Here is a 16,279-nt window from a genome sequence, read left to right as displayed (position 1 = left end):
CTTGCTTTACACTTTTGAGAGAGACTATAGTGAGATCCCCTCATCTAGCAGTTGTCTCTCAAGAGTCTCTCTGAAATGGTGTGGTTGAGGAGCAGTGTGCTACAGGAGTATTGCATTTTACTCCTGGTGGTGGTCATCCTAGCCTTCTCCCAAGAAGGTCATTAGAAAAGGATCTCAGCTATCCATGCAGAGGCCATGAGCAGCCTCGCCAATCCTCTCTACTTGCCTCTGTGGATCACAGAAGGATGCAGTCATTCTTAAGCTCTGTGACATGCTATGCTTCACTAGTGATGCCTGATCACTAGTCCATGAGTCCTGCATCATCCTACAGCCTTTCTCCTTGAATCCTGCAATCAGCAACAAACACGTTTACAGCTTTTGATTAGCATATGAAAATCTGTTTGTGGCTATATGCTATGAATAGCTACGTTTCGAAGCAGACAATCCACCTAGAGCCTTAGGATCTGAGATTTTATTACATCATGTGAAATATTTTGCCTAGTTAATATATTATTTATGTAATATTTTTAAATTTTGAAAATACATATATTTTAAATTTTGAATATATATATATATACACACACACACTCACACACACACACACACACATTTCCTTAACAACAAGATGTAAATGGTTGATAGCTGGTGTTTCCAATCAAAGACTGGATGATGGGCAAATAGTGTAGATGAAAGAACTTTACAGTTAGACATAAGTCCTTAATATAAAGCTCCTTTGGGCAAATTATTTAAACCATCTGAGTTTTAATTTTGTTATCTATAAATCCAGAATAATTATTTTTCACAAAGTTGTTAAATAAGTTGATGCATGTAAAAAAAAAAGCACAGTGGAAGAACCATTTTGAGAGATGAACTTGTTTGTCCATATTTTCTTCCAAACCCTCTAGATTATTTTCATGGTAATTTCAGTAGATTGACTGCTTGGCACTGTGTAGGGTGCACTACTTCAATCATTATTAAGCATAAAATTCAGGTTACAACACCCAGAAGGGATTTTCAAGTACTCAGCTGCCTTTTGCCTTAGTGTTTATTTTTCTGATGAAGTTTCTCTTCTTTTTGTCTCTCTTTTCCTGTATGAACTTTTTAAATTCCCTTTTTCTTTTTTTTTTCCATTTTTAATTTCCTCTTTCACTTCTCGAGAAATAACTTCTTATTCTATCTCACTCACACCAAACACTGACATTTGGGAATCCCAGACCTTATCTGTCTCTTTTCTAGTTCCTTCCACACATTCTAAAACAAATCCAGATCTATGTACTTGTAAGTAACAGATGCTTCATTTGTTTATTTCCTCCCTCCACCCTTATATTTGATCTCTTGTTTGAGTAAAAACGACCATCTAGACAGGCCATGAAAAGTGTCTGCACTTGCCTGTTTTATTACTTGGTAAATAATGTTTTGGAAGATCTGTACCCTACCCTACCTTACAAAAAGTGTAAAGTTCTGGTGGACAGACCTTATTTGAGTTCTTATCAACTTCGTGTGTATAAAAAAACTTTTCAAAATGTAAACGTAAATTGCTACAAGATCATCGTTAATATCTTCTAGTAACTAGTTTAAAACTATCTTTTGGGTAGGTGACAGTTTACTATATTCTGCATCTTAGAAACTTTTTCCCATAATTTAACTTCAGAAACATGTTTCCATAATTAAACTACTCCAGATCATTTGTGTTTAATTCTTCTGAGAGCTTGGATTAACAGTCTTCTATTAAAAACAAAGTAAAACAAAGATAAAAACCAAAAACTTATCCTTAAGGTTTAATGGAAGATCAATCTTATTTCGATCATTTTTTAACACCTGCTTTCTGCATTTTAGTTATCTTTATAAAAAATTAAGGACTAAGAAGATTAATCATTATTATTGCTCTGTAGTGATTCACATGCACACAAATATCACATTTTAAAACACTTAATGAATTAACTTTCCTAATTTCAAACCACAGGCAAAAAGAATGTCTGATACTCTTGGTGCTATGTATTTGGAAGGTGCCCTCGGTGCTATTGTAAATGCTCGATAAACTTAACATTGTGTAAGTATGAAGTACACTGAGTGTTGCCTTTTCCTTAAATTCAGATGAAACCATTTTAAACAGATAATCTGCTATGTGATCAAATGAATGATATGGAGACAAATAGAAGGTTGAAATAGAAGGTAGTTCATATATTTCACACAGTAATAATAGCTTTTGTAAATTTATTGCAGGCAATATTTATCCTAACCCATGCATCAATTTTTTAGCAATGAAGTTTGTGAGTTACATGAATACTATATACATGTAATACTAGTAAATTTGATATACAGCATGAAAATGTCTCTGAACCCAACGGAGTAAGAATGTGATTCATAAAGTTGCACTCCATCAAAAGGACACTTGCCTTCCAGCAAAGGCTGGGCAAAGTTAGTCACATCTATTAGGAAACAGTTCAGGTAATCACAAGGTAATCGTTGATTTTTTTTTTTTTAACAGTTCTTTCTGGCCTATTTTAAATTACTAGAGGAATAAGAAACTTCTGACTTGTGATGGATTTAAACATTGAGATTTATCATGCTTTTTGGAAATAGTTTTTTCAGCATTCTTTTAAAAATCTGTAGTAGTTTTAAAGAGGAACATACTCTAATGAAATATGCTAATACGGATAAGGTGACTTTTGAACTAATTTACATTAAATGAAAGTATAAATAATTTATTTGTGGCCTGAAATAAAATTGGTATGTGAAGCTTCTCTATGATATAATCGGCACATTTCTAGTTTTAGATTAGTAGTAAGCCACTGTGGACTAGTCAAAAAATATAGGTATTAATTCACATTAGTTACTCAAGAAATCATTACTGGAAACACAAATGGATGTATGGGTTATTAGATGGATCACTGGAAAAATTGAGTGGAGAACAGAAAAACGAATAACAGGCTGGGCACAGTAGCTCACGCCTGTAATCCCAGCACTTTGGGAGGCCAAGGTGGGCGGATCTCAAGGTCAAGAGATCGAGACCATCCTGGCTAACATGGGGAATGCCTGTCTCTATCAAAAATACAAAAAATTAGCCAGGCATGGTGGCGGGCACCTATACTCCCAGCCACTCGGGAGGCTGAGGCAGGAGAATGGCATGAACCCAGGAGGCGGAGCTTGCAATGAGCCGAGATTGCATCACTGCACTCCAGCCTGGGCCACAGAGCGAGACTCCGTCTCAAAAAAATAGAAAGAAAGAAAAACGAATAACCTAGTAACTAGTTAGGTTTTACTTTTTAAAAACTAGTAAGATAAATAGTCAATATTCAAAGTTTTTTTTAAAAGCCTAGGGATCTGGAAGACTTTTTTTGAGAATACATCAATTTTTGTTTCCTATTATTAGTGTATAGTGGGAACTTGCACAGTCCTACTAAAATTTCATTCATATCATTAAGAACATAGCTTTTCCACAAACACTTCAGCAAGTAAAAGATTATAACACATCCCTTTCTTAAAAAATATTTTCTTCTGTTGGTTAATTCTAAGAATTTATCTGATTTTGAGAATTTGAGTTCTCCAGAATTAGTACTGTGATAGGGATTTCAATACTCGTGGTTTCTTTGTGATATAATTCCAAAACATGCCAGTATAAAAGAAGTGAACCTGAGAAAAGAAAAAAGCAGAAGCCAATAAAGGAGGTGTGACCCACTAAGTTTCCTCTGTGGACAACTGGAACTCAATCCTACTGCAAACTCTGCCAACCAATATGAAGAACAGTCATCAGAATTAGACCACCAAACGGCAAAGAAGCTTGGATATCTACCCACCAACCTCATGATACAGTTATTGAGGGCTGTTCTCAGAAGGGAACATTTATCCCATAGCACTTTATTCCTTATTTGTGCAGCAGACACCTATGGCCAGAGAGGATCCTCACATAGGGTTAGTTCTAAGTGCTGTGAGTTGGAATCTGGACAGAAATGCATGGAAATGTGTGATGTGGGGATCTTGGTGGGGCAGAGATGGTAGCTGTCACATCACACTCCTTTCTCATTTGGAAATTGAGACATGCCATTGTATACAGTGAAGATCATTTATTCATTAAACAGGTGTCTACTAATTATGGGCCATGTGCCCCTCCTCTAGGTTAAGATCTGGAAATAAAGTGGAAATGGAGGGCAAACAAGTTTTTTTCTTTTTTTCTCCATTTAATTTATAGTATAGTAGGCAAGATAAACAAAAACAGAATTTCAAATGTAGTACTACTTTACAAATGTGATAAGTGCTAGGAAGAAGTAGATGGTTTTATGAAAGATTGTATGTTCTCTTTTTTTTGAGACAGGCTCTCACTCCTGTGGCCCAGGCTGGTGTGCAGTGGCTCGGTCCCGGCTCACTGCAGCCTTTACCTCCTGGGCTCAGGTGATCCTCCCTCCTCAGCCCCCTGAGTAGCTGGGACTACAAGTATGCAACACCACACTCGGTTAATTTGTTGTAGTTTTTGTAGAGATGGGGTTTTGTCATGTTGCTTAGCCTAGTCTCAAACTCCTGGGCTCAAGTGATCCACCCACCTCAGTCTCCCAAACTGTTAGGATTACAGGTGTGAGCCACCATGCCGGGCCCATATATGTTCTTAATAACTGCAAATCTGTGCTAGTGTTGTTCAGCCATCAAACAAATAAAATATTCTACAAAATAGTAAAACGTTGTAAATCATCAATATCATACATTGATTTTTCATGTTTTCTACTCCTTAGCAACTAACTTATTATTATCTTGTTTCTTTATTTAGGAAGCACAGTTTTCCTTCTCATCAAGCCACCAGCTCTATGACAATGGCTCTCAGTTGGGGAAGAAGCAAAGCAGATACTGAAAATCAAAAGAATGTTGAGATGAGAAAAGTTGTCATGGAAATAGCTCTGACCCCTAATTCAGCTGAGGCTACCAGAGAAGGAGAGTCCCTGCCTCTTTTTTATCAGGCACTTAGCAACTCACGTATGGTGAATACTAGCGATGTAGTTTGCTTGTACATAAATTTCCTACCAAAATGTATGAATTTTATACAATTTGGCATTCTTTGTTTGAATGAATGAATCTCAAACTTTACTCTTATTTTATTTGTCTGATTACATGCCTATGTCACCAAATCTGTGAAATCCTGTAAGGCAGAAGAAAAATGTCTTCACATATCTATACTTTAAGATACCAACGGTCACCTGGCATACGGCAGGGCACAACACATATTTGACGACTAAATGAAAAGAATATAAAATATCACCTAGCTATAAACCAATATATATAATTTGAGACATAATTATCATATCTGAGATCTGTGTGACTTTTTTTTGAGATGGAGTTTTGCTCTGTTGCCCAGGCTGGAGCGCAATGGCACAATCTCGGCTCACTGCAACCTCTGCCTCCTAGGTCCAAGCAATTCTCCTTTCTCAGCCTCCCAAGTAGCTGGGATTACAGGTGCATGTCACCATGCCTGGGGTTTCACCATGTTGGCCAGGCTGGTCTTCAACTCCTGACCTCAGGTGATCTGTCTGCCTCGGCCTCCCCAAGTGCTGGGATTATAGGATTGAGCCACCGTATTATACATGTTGTTATATATTAACATAACATGACATGTTTTAATCTTACCACAGAACCTTAATGAAACACTGAAGCTCTTTTATTTGCAATTCAAAAATGAGTTAAGTAAAACACAAAGTTAACTGAGTTGGCAGAGTAAAAAAGATAATAAGTGACATAATTCAGATTTGAACTTCATTCATGATAAGCCTAAATTCGGTGTTGTTTCAATGTGACTGAGCTATCATCACCTCACTTAGACTACATTAAGGAGTCCATTCATTTTAACCATGGCCAATGATTTACTTAGCAGAATTTTATATAAATAGTATTACAGAGTTTGTGAATGTATAATCCCAACAATTACGCAGTTCTCAATCTTCAGTAGCATCTAACTGTACACACTCTGAGAAATTTCACATTATATTTACTGCACTTAAAGTACAACTGGCTCCATTGTTTATTAATGCAGGAAAAAGTGCCTTTGTATAGATTTTTTAAATAATAGATTAAAAATAAAGTGCTCTCTATCTTAGCTTTTTAAAGTTTTGATGGAAACCTTTCTGCAATTGCAATCAATATTAGAAATTTGTTCTGAGTTGTAAGAATGAATATAGAAATTCACCTATTGCATATTGATGCCATGGCAAGAAAATTTATCCTAGTCTTTCCTCTTTTCGTTGGATATTGTTAAGAGGTCAATACAAAATTATATTCATTTAAGAGGTAATAAAATCAAAGTATAGAGAGTTTAGTTGACTTATACATATATGTGTGGGTGTGAATCGGCCTTATTAAAATTTCTATGTCACAAGTCTAAAAAGACTCCTTTAAACCCTGCCTTATAAATAATTATATGATGACAATTGTATAAAGTTTAAGTTGAATGCTATCAGACATCAAAGAGAAGTGGTTCTCCAGGAAAAAATAATAAGAAAACAATTATCAAACAAATATCTTGACTTCTGGATGGAAGCACTATAACTGAATTTTACAATCTGAGTTGATACAGACATCGGTCTTTATTAAGTTGTGATTTTCACTTCAGACAATAAAAATGTTATTACCTTTTCTATAATTTTTACCCAGGGTAATCTTGCTTTAAATGTGTTTCTTAGTTGCCCAGGCAACCAGCATTCCTTACCTTGCCATTCACACTTATTTTGAACACTTATTGTAGTTTTTTAGTCCTTTTCCTTTAAACAATGGCCTAACAAATATGTGCAATATCTGCAAAAGTTATTAAAAATGATAATTTCAAAAATTATTCTGACTCAGTAGTTATTTCATCTTTATTAATGGTATTGTTCATCACAGTCACCTCCTATTTCACTTACCAAGTAAAGGTTACTAAAAGAAGAAATAAATGTATGGTTATAGTAGAATAATTGCAAACAATTGTCTACCTGTCTAGATTGACTTAAAATACTAGCTGAAAATAAATATGTGTATCTATTGAATAAAAATACGGATTAAAGTACCACAAATCTGGCTGTATTTTAGAAGCCTTCTTTAAAAGGTATGAAGAGAATGAACTAGGCCGGGCGCGGTGGCTCAAGCCTGTAATCCCAGCACTTTGGGAGGCCAAGGCGGGCGGATCACGAGGTCAGGAGATCGAGACCACGGTGAAACCCCTTCTCTACTAAAAATACAAAAAATTAGCCGGGCGCAGTGGCGGGCGCCTGTAGTCCCAGCTACTCAGGAGGCTGAGGCAGGAGAATGGCGTGAACCTGGGAGGCGGAGCTTGCAGTGAGCCGAGATCGCGCCACTGCACTCCAGCCTGGGCGACAGAGCGAGACTCTGTCTCAAAAAAAAAAAAAAAAAAAAAAAAAAAGAGAATGAACTAGATAATTTGTTAATATTTTCTCTTAACATCTATAATTGTGTGCGTCTGGGTCTCACTAGTGAATGCTACCATAGGATAAAATACAGTTAAAAAAAAGAGGTGAGAAATTATTAATATATATTTTGTATGTGTTACAACTATAAACATACACACACAATTTGATCAAATTGTTATTAGTGATTTCATTATGCTCATTTTGAAGAAAAAGATAAAGTTAAGACTTGTGAAACTTAATTGAAAATATTTAGGGATTATTGGTCAAAAATATATCATTGATAATAACTGTATTTCCTCAGCTATTTGTCATATGAGAAAGAGAATTGATTAGCTTGAATTAAACACATTGTTGAACAATAATGTATTTAATGTTTCAGTGTTCGGGGCTATAAATTTGTAGGATAACAGCTCAGAGAGAGATTTTCTCTCTTCATATCCATCGTTGAAGCAGAGTTAAGATAAATATACAGTCAATATAATACAAAGGTCAATGAATATAAGTACTATGGGTTTAGTCTACATCAAATGTCATGGACATTATATATGTGTGGATGGCTTTTGGAGATCAGATTGTATGCAGAGGATAGCATATAAAATAAACTTGGGAGAATAAATGAGAAAATAAGAAGAACAGCTCATTTTTGTGAAAGAGAATGTGAAAGCAGATATAACCAAAGACATAAAAATTGAGTATTTCAGTGCAAAGAGGAATAAATTACATGATTAATGATGATAATCTCCTTTGATATTGAAAATGCTTAATGCTAATACGAAAAAACTGTTCATAGTTTGAAGTGAAATAGCCACTGAAAGATAAATCAAGATAGCCATTTTTCTTTAAGTAACGAACCATAATTTGAATAAGTATAGAAATAATTTAATTTTTAAGACTTATTACAAAAATGAGGTAAAAATTAAGTAATTTTAATATTCAAAGAAAACATATTATAAAAAGTTTTACCATAAAAAGAGTACAAACCCAAGTGAGGCAGCACATTGGGAATTGAGATTGTTAACACATCATTAAGGGTTCTTTTTTTTCTTCTTCTTTTTTTTTTTTTAGTATTCCATTTATTGCCAGGAACGATTATTAGCTTTCTCCCACAGTCTCATTAGAAATACTTACAAATTTCATATTGTACTTCAAGATGTTTGTATGCTTTCATTCTTATGATATTAGAAGAAACTCATAATCAACTCTCAGATACTGGAGTCCAGAAGAGAGAAATGCTCAAGAACATTTAAGTGAATGCTTCTCATTTCATTTACTGTCTCACACATCATCTAAGTAAGATCACAAATCTCTCCTACAAAGAGAAAAATGATGAATTTGTTTACTTTTTTAAAAAGTAGGACAGGTATCAGTGTAACATTGAAAATCCCCTTAGGTAAAAGATAAAGATCCAGAAAATTATGAGACTTTGAGGGGCCAAATTATTATTGGACGTCTAATATCACATGTGGCTGTTTTTATATTGATGAACTTAACATATAAATTATGTTCTATATATTATTTATAGGACTTTCTTAATACTCACATGGTTATACATTATTGATTAAACATTCTAATGTATTTACTTAAGAAGACAAAGTTTAATTGCTTAGTTTCTTTTTCCCCGAGGTTCACTGAGGCATAACAAATAAAAATTGTATATATTTAAGGTGTACAATGGAATATTTTGAGATATGTATACATTGTGAAATGATTACCACAATCAAGCTAGTTAACATATCAATCACTTCACACAGTTACCATTTCTGTATGTGTGAGAATACTTAGGATCTACTTTCTCAGCAAATTTCAAGTATACAAGATATAATTTTTAACTACAGTCATCATGATGGGCATTAGGTCTCCATAATTTATTCATGTTACAACTGGAAGTTTGTCCCTCTGACCAACATTTCCCCATTTACCCCATCCTCCTACCCCTAGTAATCATCCATCCATCTATTCTTTGCTCCCATGAGTTCAACTTTTTAGATTCCACATATAAGTGAGATCATGTAGTACTTGTCTTTCTGTGTCCATTCCAATTCTTATGTTTTCCTGTGTGAAGTAACTTTTTTAGACGATTTTATAATCTGTTCTGTTTCAAGGCTTTCTTTTGTGCTTTGCTTTCTGAAGTTTGAATATGATATTCTCCAGTATAGATTTTTGGGGTATTTGTTTTGTTTGAGGTTTCCGAATGTGTGGTTTGGCTTCTTCTGCTAGTTTTGGACTATTCTCTGACATTATTATTTCAAATATTCCTTCTAATTTTTCTCTTTCTTCACCTTCTGGTATTATGTGTACCTTGAGAAATTGTTCCACAGTTCTTCAATATTCTCTTCTACTTTTCTCATCCTTTCTCTATGAATTTCAGTTTGAGACGTGTCTATTGACATCTTCAAGCTCGCTGACTTTCCCATGGCTATTTCAAGCCTACCAATTAGCCCATCAAAAATATTTTTAAATTCTCTGTGGTAGTATTTTTTATTTCTAGTGTTTTCTTTTGATTATTTTTTGGTGTTTTCATCTGTCTGCTTACTTTAGCCATCTGTCCTGCTTGCTGTTTACATTTTTACATTAGAATTCTTATCATACAATTCATAGTAATTTCTATTTCCCTGATAATTACAAAAGCTGTGCTATATCTGAGTCAAGTTTGATGCTTGTTTTGTCTTTTCAAACTATGTTTTTGTTTGTTGGCTGGGTCTATCTATATCTATCATCTACATATCTGTCATCCATCTATCTATCTATCTATCTAATCTATCATCTATCTATCTATCTATCTATCTATCATCTATTTGCATCTTAGCACACCACTTTAGGCTGCAGTCTGAATGTTTTTGTTCCCGACAATTTATATGGTGCAGTCCTAACCTTCAAGGTGGTGATATTAGGAGGTAGGGCATTTGAGGAAGTGATTAGGTCAGTGAGGTCTGAATATTCACGAATGGGTTAAGTGAAATGAGTGGAATTAGAGTTCTTATAAAATAAGCCCTAGAGAGCTCATTTGCCCCTTCCACCATATTAAGGACACAGCTGGAAGGTGACAACTATGAGCCAGAAAGCCACTCTCACCAGACACCAAACCTGCTAGTGCCTTGATCTTGGACTTCCCAACCTCTAGAACTGTGAGAAATAAATTTCTGTTGTGTATAATCTACCTGGTTTATGGTATTTTGTTTTGGAAGCCCAGACTAAGACACCTTCTATTTTGTTATTGTTGAAAACTAGACATAATATGAACTAAAATAAGTATACCTTCAGTATGAGGTTTTATGTTCACTTGGGAAGGAGTTGTGCTATGTTGAATATTTGCTGTGGCAATAGGTGTCAGAGTTTCAAATTCTTTTAGTGTCCTTCTTTTTGTTTCCTCTGTTGTCTTTGGGTTTTACTTAAAAGAAAAAAATCAACAACCAAAACAAAAAATCCTTCTTATACGTGTGCCTTGTAGCTCGTTGAGCTGTAATCCACTATTATTACATTGGAGCCCTATATATGTGGTGGGAATGTGTGGATGAGGGGTAGAAATCCACAACATTGTAATTAAATCTCAGTGTTTTAGTAGGTCTTTGTTCTTGGCTTGACTTTCACACATTTTCTTAGCCCCCACCTCCCCCTCACCTTTTCTGAGGCAGTTGGGCTAATATAGCTAGAGTTGTAAAATTGCCCTTCTCCTAGGTATTAGAATTGTAAAACTGACCTTCTCCTGGGTAAGATAGAGCTATGATAAAGTCTTTTTCCCTGCAGAGTAGGCCTTTGTTTTACAGAAAGAGCTGAGTGTTTTCAAAATTGTTACTTTTCCCCTGAACTTCCCGAACACAGGATTTTTTCTTTTCTGTTCACTATCATAACCTATGAGTTCCTACGGGTAAATTTCACAAAATTGTGGAGGACCATCCAAAAGGAAGGCCTTTAGGGCTTGCTCATCTCATGCTAATCCACATCCAGGCTCATAAATTCACCAAAGCTATAGTTACGATAGCTGTTGTTACCATAGCTGACCGGACCGAGTGGGTGTCCCACTGCTGGTTCTCGCTAACAAATAGCGAGATGCAGACTGACTGGGAAGGAAGGGAGCTTGTTTGTGCAAACTGTTAGAAGGAAGAGCTCAGAGTAACTCACCAGAGCAACTCAAAGTTACAAGTTATCTAGTGCTTATATACATTTAATACACCTACAAGCTGAAAGCCAAAGTGTTTCCCTCTGTCTATTCTTTATCGAGGGTCTGGGGTCTGAACAATTTCTGCAGAGCTTTGGAAAAAGTACTTAATTTAAAGTGAGTCCTTTCCAATTGTTTTAATTAAACTCTAAGGTCTGAGAAAGCCCAGGCAGGGTCTTAATGGACTTGGTTTTACATTCTAGCCTTTGTAGTAAGGCACTGGTTTCTCCAGTTCTTTAATGTTTAGCTTACGTATTTACCAGAGTTATGGCAAGGTGTTAGTGAAAGCTGACTCCTCTGTTTGGAAATGGAGACCTGGTCTGCCACGTTTTGGTCAAAAATTGATGTTTTGATCAAAAGTGCACTGTATATATACGGTAGTCCCTTATGACTAAAATGAGGCTGAAAAATTCCTAGTGGCATTGTAGCCATCATACTATGGTAGCACAATGCATTACTCGTGTGTTTGTGATGACAGTGGTGTAAGAAAACCTCCTGGGTTGCCAGTCGTATAAAAATATCACACATTTAATTATGTACAGTACATAAAACGGGATAATGAAAATAAACTCTTGTGTTTCTGTATTTTCTGTAATATAGTTCTTGTCATTATTGTAGAGTGTACTCCTTCTACTATTAAAATAATTGTTAATTGTACAATAGCCTCAGGCAAGTACTTCAGGAGGTGCTCCAAAAGTTATTTTTGTTATTATAGGAGATGATGCACTTATCTCAGTCACTAAGTGAAATATGACTGCACTTGTGTAGGCCTACCAGTTTATCGCCCCAGTGGCTTCAGCCCCAGGTAAGCAGATCTTTGATATGACTGTCTACATTCACCTGTCTCCAGATTTTCGAGTGGTGGTTTACCCTGGGAATCACGACTCTCATGAATCAAAGAAAATTATTGATTTTCAGTTTGTGCAACATTTTTTTTTCTACGTAAAGACAGGAGTGGCTGTATCCAAGGTATTTTCACATTGGAACTGGAACTAGTAGTTGTAGACAGATTTTTAAATTAAAAAATAACGTTTTATTTTTCAATTCACTTTGTAGTTTATGTGATTATTCTATCTGTGTCAGCTAAGCTTAAAATCTGCATATAATTGGATTTGAGAAACAGATAAGGGGACTAAGGAGAAGAGTTTTCTGTTTTGCCAAAAGTCGAGAGGAGGAGAAGAAACGATGGAAAAGGGGGCCTGGTGACTGAACTCTCTTATCCGATGGAGGACTGGCTGAGACCTATTGAAGAGTGGATGAATTTATTTTTCTAAGAAGAAGAAACTCTGACAATAGAGTTGGTGCTTAGACTCAGGTGACAATATGCAAAAAAGAAAAAATGAGGGAGTGAGCTCTTCAGTTATTTTAGTCACGTGGAGTCACTTTAGTACTTGGATAAGATTTGGAAACATGAAAAAGATTGCACTCTGATGTTGATTTCATACTCACAAGAAGCATCAGAAATACTGGTGGAAGCCAAGACATTTATGTAGCATCTCCATCAGAGTTCAGCAATTAACAGGTTCAGAATAGGAAGAAGGGAAATGGCCACAGCAAAGTAATTATTGCTGGCAATTTTTTTAAGCACATGCGTAACATTCCCTGGAGACCTACAGAATATTCCCTGGAGACTAACAGAAATAAACAGCTCAATGCGGGGCTGATTTTCCGTAAAAGCAAGTGAGATGGGACACAACAAAATTTGTGTTATAATTTTGACTTAAAATACTCACAGGATGGCACAAAATTACACATTTAAAAACCTTTCTCAAATTAACCTCTACATAAAATCCAGTTTTACTTTGACATTAAAGTCTGAGTCAAAAAATGAAATGCATTAGATTATCCTTAAATGAAACAGCTGTTTATGGCACTGTTCTTAATTTCTTTGCTAGTTACAAAGATCTACTACTAATTATAGCTGCAAACTAAAAACTTTTCAAACAAAACAGCTATTATTTAAAAAAATACTATAATACTTGTCTTCTGAAACAATTTAGATTTCATATTGAGAGCTAAGTAATATTTTTATTTTCTAAGTTTTTAATCTTAAGAAAGGAAGACAATTTAGAATGAACGTGGATACACAATTGATTCTGCCAGGCTAAACGGGGAAAAAATACTTTTTGTCAAAAATGTCAAAAATATGTTTCCTTGTTGGTATTAATTGCAAAGCCCTAATTAAATAATACCCTGAGAACTCTAAATCAATATCAGATGACTTTGTCCTTTAGAAGGAGCAGATGGGAAGATACCAGTATAAATTTGAATTATAATATTAAGTTAAAGGTATAAAGAAACATTATCATAAAAATGTGTCAAAATACATTTTAAATAATTTTCTTATACAATTTGTCACTCTTGCCTTTTTTTAACCCTTTGACCAACATCTCCCCATCTACCTCCAATCCAAGCTTCTGGCAACCTCTGCTCTACCCTCTGCTTCCATGAGTCTGGCTTCATTAAATGCCATATATAGGTGAGATTGCATCTGGAATTGGTGGGTTCTTGGGCTCGCTGACTTCAAGAATGAAACTGCAGACCCTCCCGTGAGTGTTACAGTTCTTAAAGATGGTGTGTCCGGAGTTTGTTCCTTCTCATGTTCGAACGCGTCCGGAGTTTCTTCCTACTGGTGGGTTCGTGGTCTCACTGGCCTCAGGAGTGAAGCTGCATACCTACACGGTAAGAGTTACAGCTCACAAAGGTTGTGCAGACCCAAAGAGTGAGCAGCAGCAACATCTATTGCAAAGACCAAACAACCAACCACACACAACACGGACAGAGACCCAAGCCATTTGCCGCTGCTGGCTAGGGTCACCTGCTTTTATTCCCTTATCTGGCCCCACCAACAGCCTGCTGATTGGTCCATTTTACAGAGAGCTGATTGGTCCGTTTTACAGAGAGCTGATTGGTCCGTTTTGACAGAGTGCTGATTAGTGCATTTACAAATCTTTAGCTAGACACAGAGCACTGACTGGTGTGTTTACAATCCTTTAGCCAGACAGAAAAGTTCCCCAAGTCCCCACCCGACTCAGAAGCCCAAGATGATGCCGTATTTGTCTTTGTCTGGCTTATTTCACTTAACTAATGTCTTCTATTCTTGCTATTCTGTCTCATCTGTTTGTCCTTTCTTTTCATGAAATGTTATATAAAATATTCTAGAATATCTTCAAAATGTTTTTACTCTTAGATGATTAAGGATAAATTCCAGTTAAATTTCTTTCTCAGAGAATGCTCTCTCAATTTCCCCTTGCTTTATTCTGTATTTTTATTGGAAAATTAAATACCATTTTTGTTATTATCATTTTGAAGAAAATCAGAAAAGAACAAATACTGCCTCTTTATATATCATAATACACAGAATCATTTTCAAAAGAAATCTTTTCCAGGTTGAATTTCAGTGAGGGAGTTGAAAGACTTTATATCCCTTTGTTTCTTTACCCAGAATTTAATGTGATACTGTTCAGTAAACAGAAAAATTAGTATAGTAATATCTAAAACACACACTAAATGCACATTAATAAGAACATAAGAAAGAGCACAGGTATTGCTGCTTTTCTATATTTATGAAGCTTTTCAGTTTTAAAATATTTACTATTTAATTCTCATGATTTAGAGAAAATACAGTTACAGGACTTTGTTTACCTTTGATAACCTAGTTAAGAGTAAAGGCATTTAAGGAAGAAAAGCCAGTGAAGTATATATTAGATATATGCCTATACTTCAGATAACATTAAATCATTTCCTGATCCTTGGAGAGAAGTTGCAGAGATTTAAGAGATACGAATTCTATCTCCAATTGTACAGCTATTGTTATGCCTGTACTTTTACTGCAAATTATTAATAATGTGAAATTAGTCGCTGTGGGGAACTAACAGTATGATAAGTGTCCTCTTTAAATTAGCTCTGAGGAAGAAACATTAATGGATTTCTATTGCTTCAGTTGATTTTTTTTCTCAATTCTCTATACATGTTGAAAGGTTTTGAAGACCCTAGACAATACATTCAGTCTTAGAGGTAAAAAATTAAATAACTGGATAATTATACTTGGAAAAGTTAAATGAAGAGATGAACTGAATATTGTAATTTTATGCATCTTTGCTATCAATGACTCACCCCTGTTGATAATTCATAACATTCTGTCATTTGCATATTTTCTCATTGTGCTTTCTTCCAGAAATGTCATACCATTGTGGAAGTATTAATAACTTATTAAAAGGTCCAATTTAAAAATCCTCTAAGGACTAAGACTTGACTATAACAATGATGCATGTACTATAGAGAGCTGAAATATACCATCTTTGTAAATTTGTATTATAATCTAAGGTAAACAAAATCTTAAAATACAGATCTATTAATGTATTGCACAGTCCAGGTGCTGAGCTAAGTAGGTAAGTTTGTGAATAATGCAATGTCATTTGACTTTGAATTGCAAATTTGAACATTAGTTTTATTCTGTGATTTTGAAAAACACATATTACATGGAAATAATAAATTTAATTTAACTTAATTTAAATTGCAAAAAATAGAGGTGTGCATTAATCTGGTTATCACACCTGTTCAGAATTTATTACCAGCTCTTCATTTCACGCTTGTGTTGAACGTTATTACCTCATGGGAGAAAGACAAAATATGCTCCTTACTTTGCATTTCCCTTGGAAGGTATGATATATGAGCTCACTCATGAATTAAATTACCACCCTTGGGATATGCAACTCTGTAGACTTCATATAGATTTCCA

Source organism: Symphalangus syndactylus, chromosome 15 (assembly GCF_028878055.3).
Source record: "Symphalangus syndactylus isolate Jambi chromosome 15, NHGRI_mSymSyn1-v2.1_pri, whole genome shotgun sequence".
Taxonomy (NCBI): Eukaryota; Metazoa; Chordata; class Mammalia; order Primates; family Hylobatidae; genus Symphalangus; species Symphalangus syndactylus.
The sequence above is the reverse complement of the archived record's forward strand: the minus strand, read 5'-3'. Positions refer to the sequence as shown.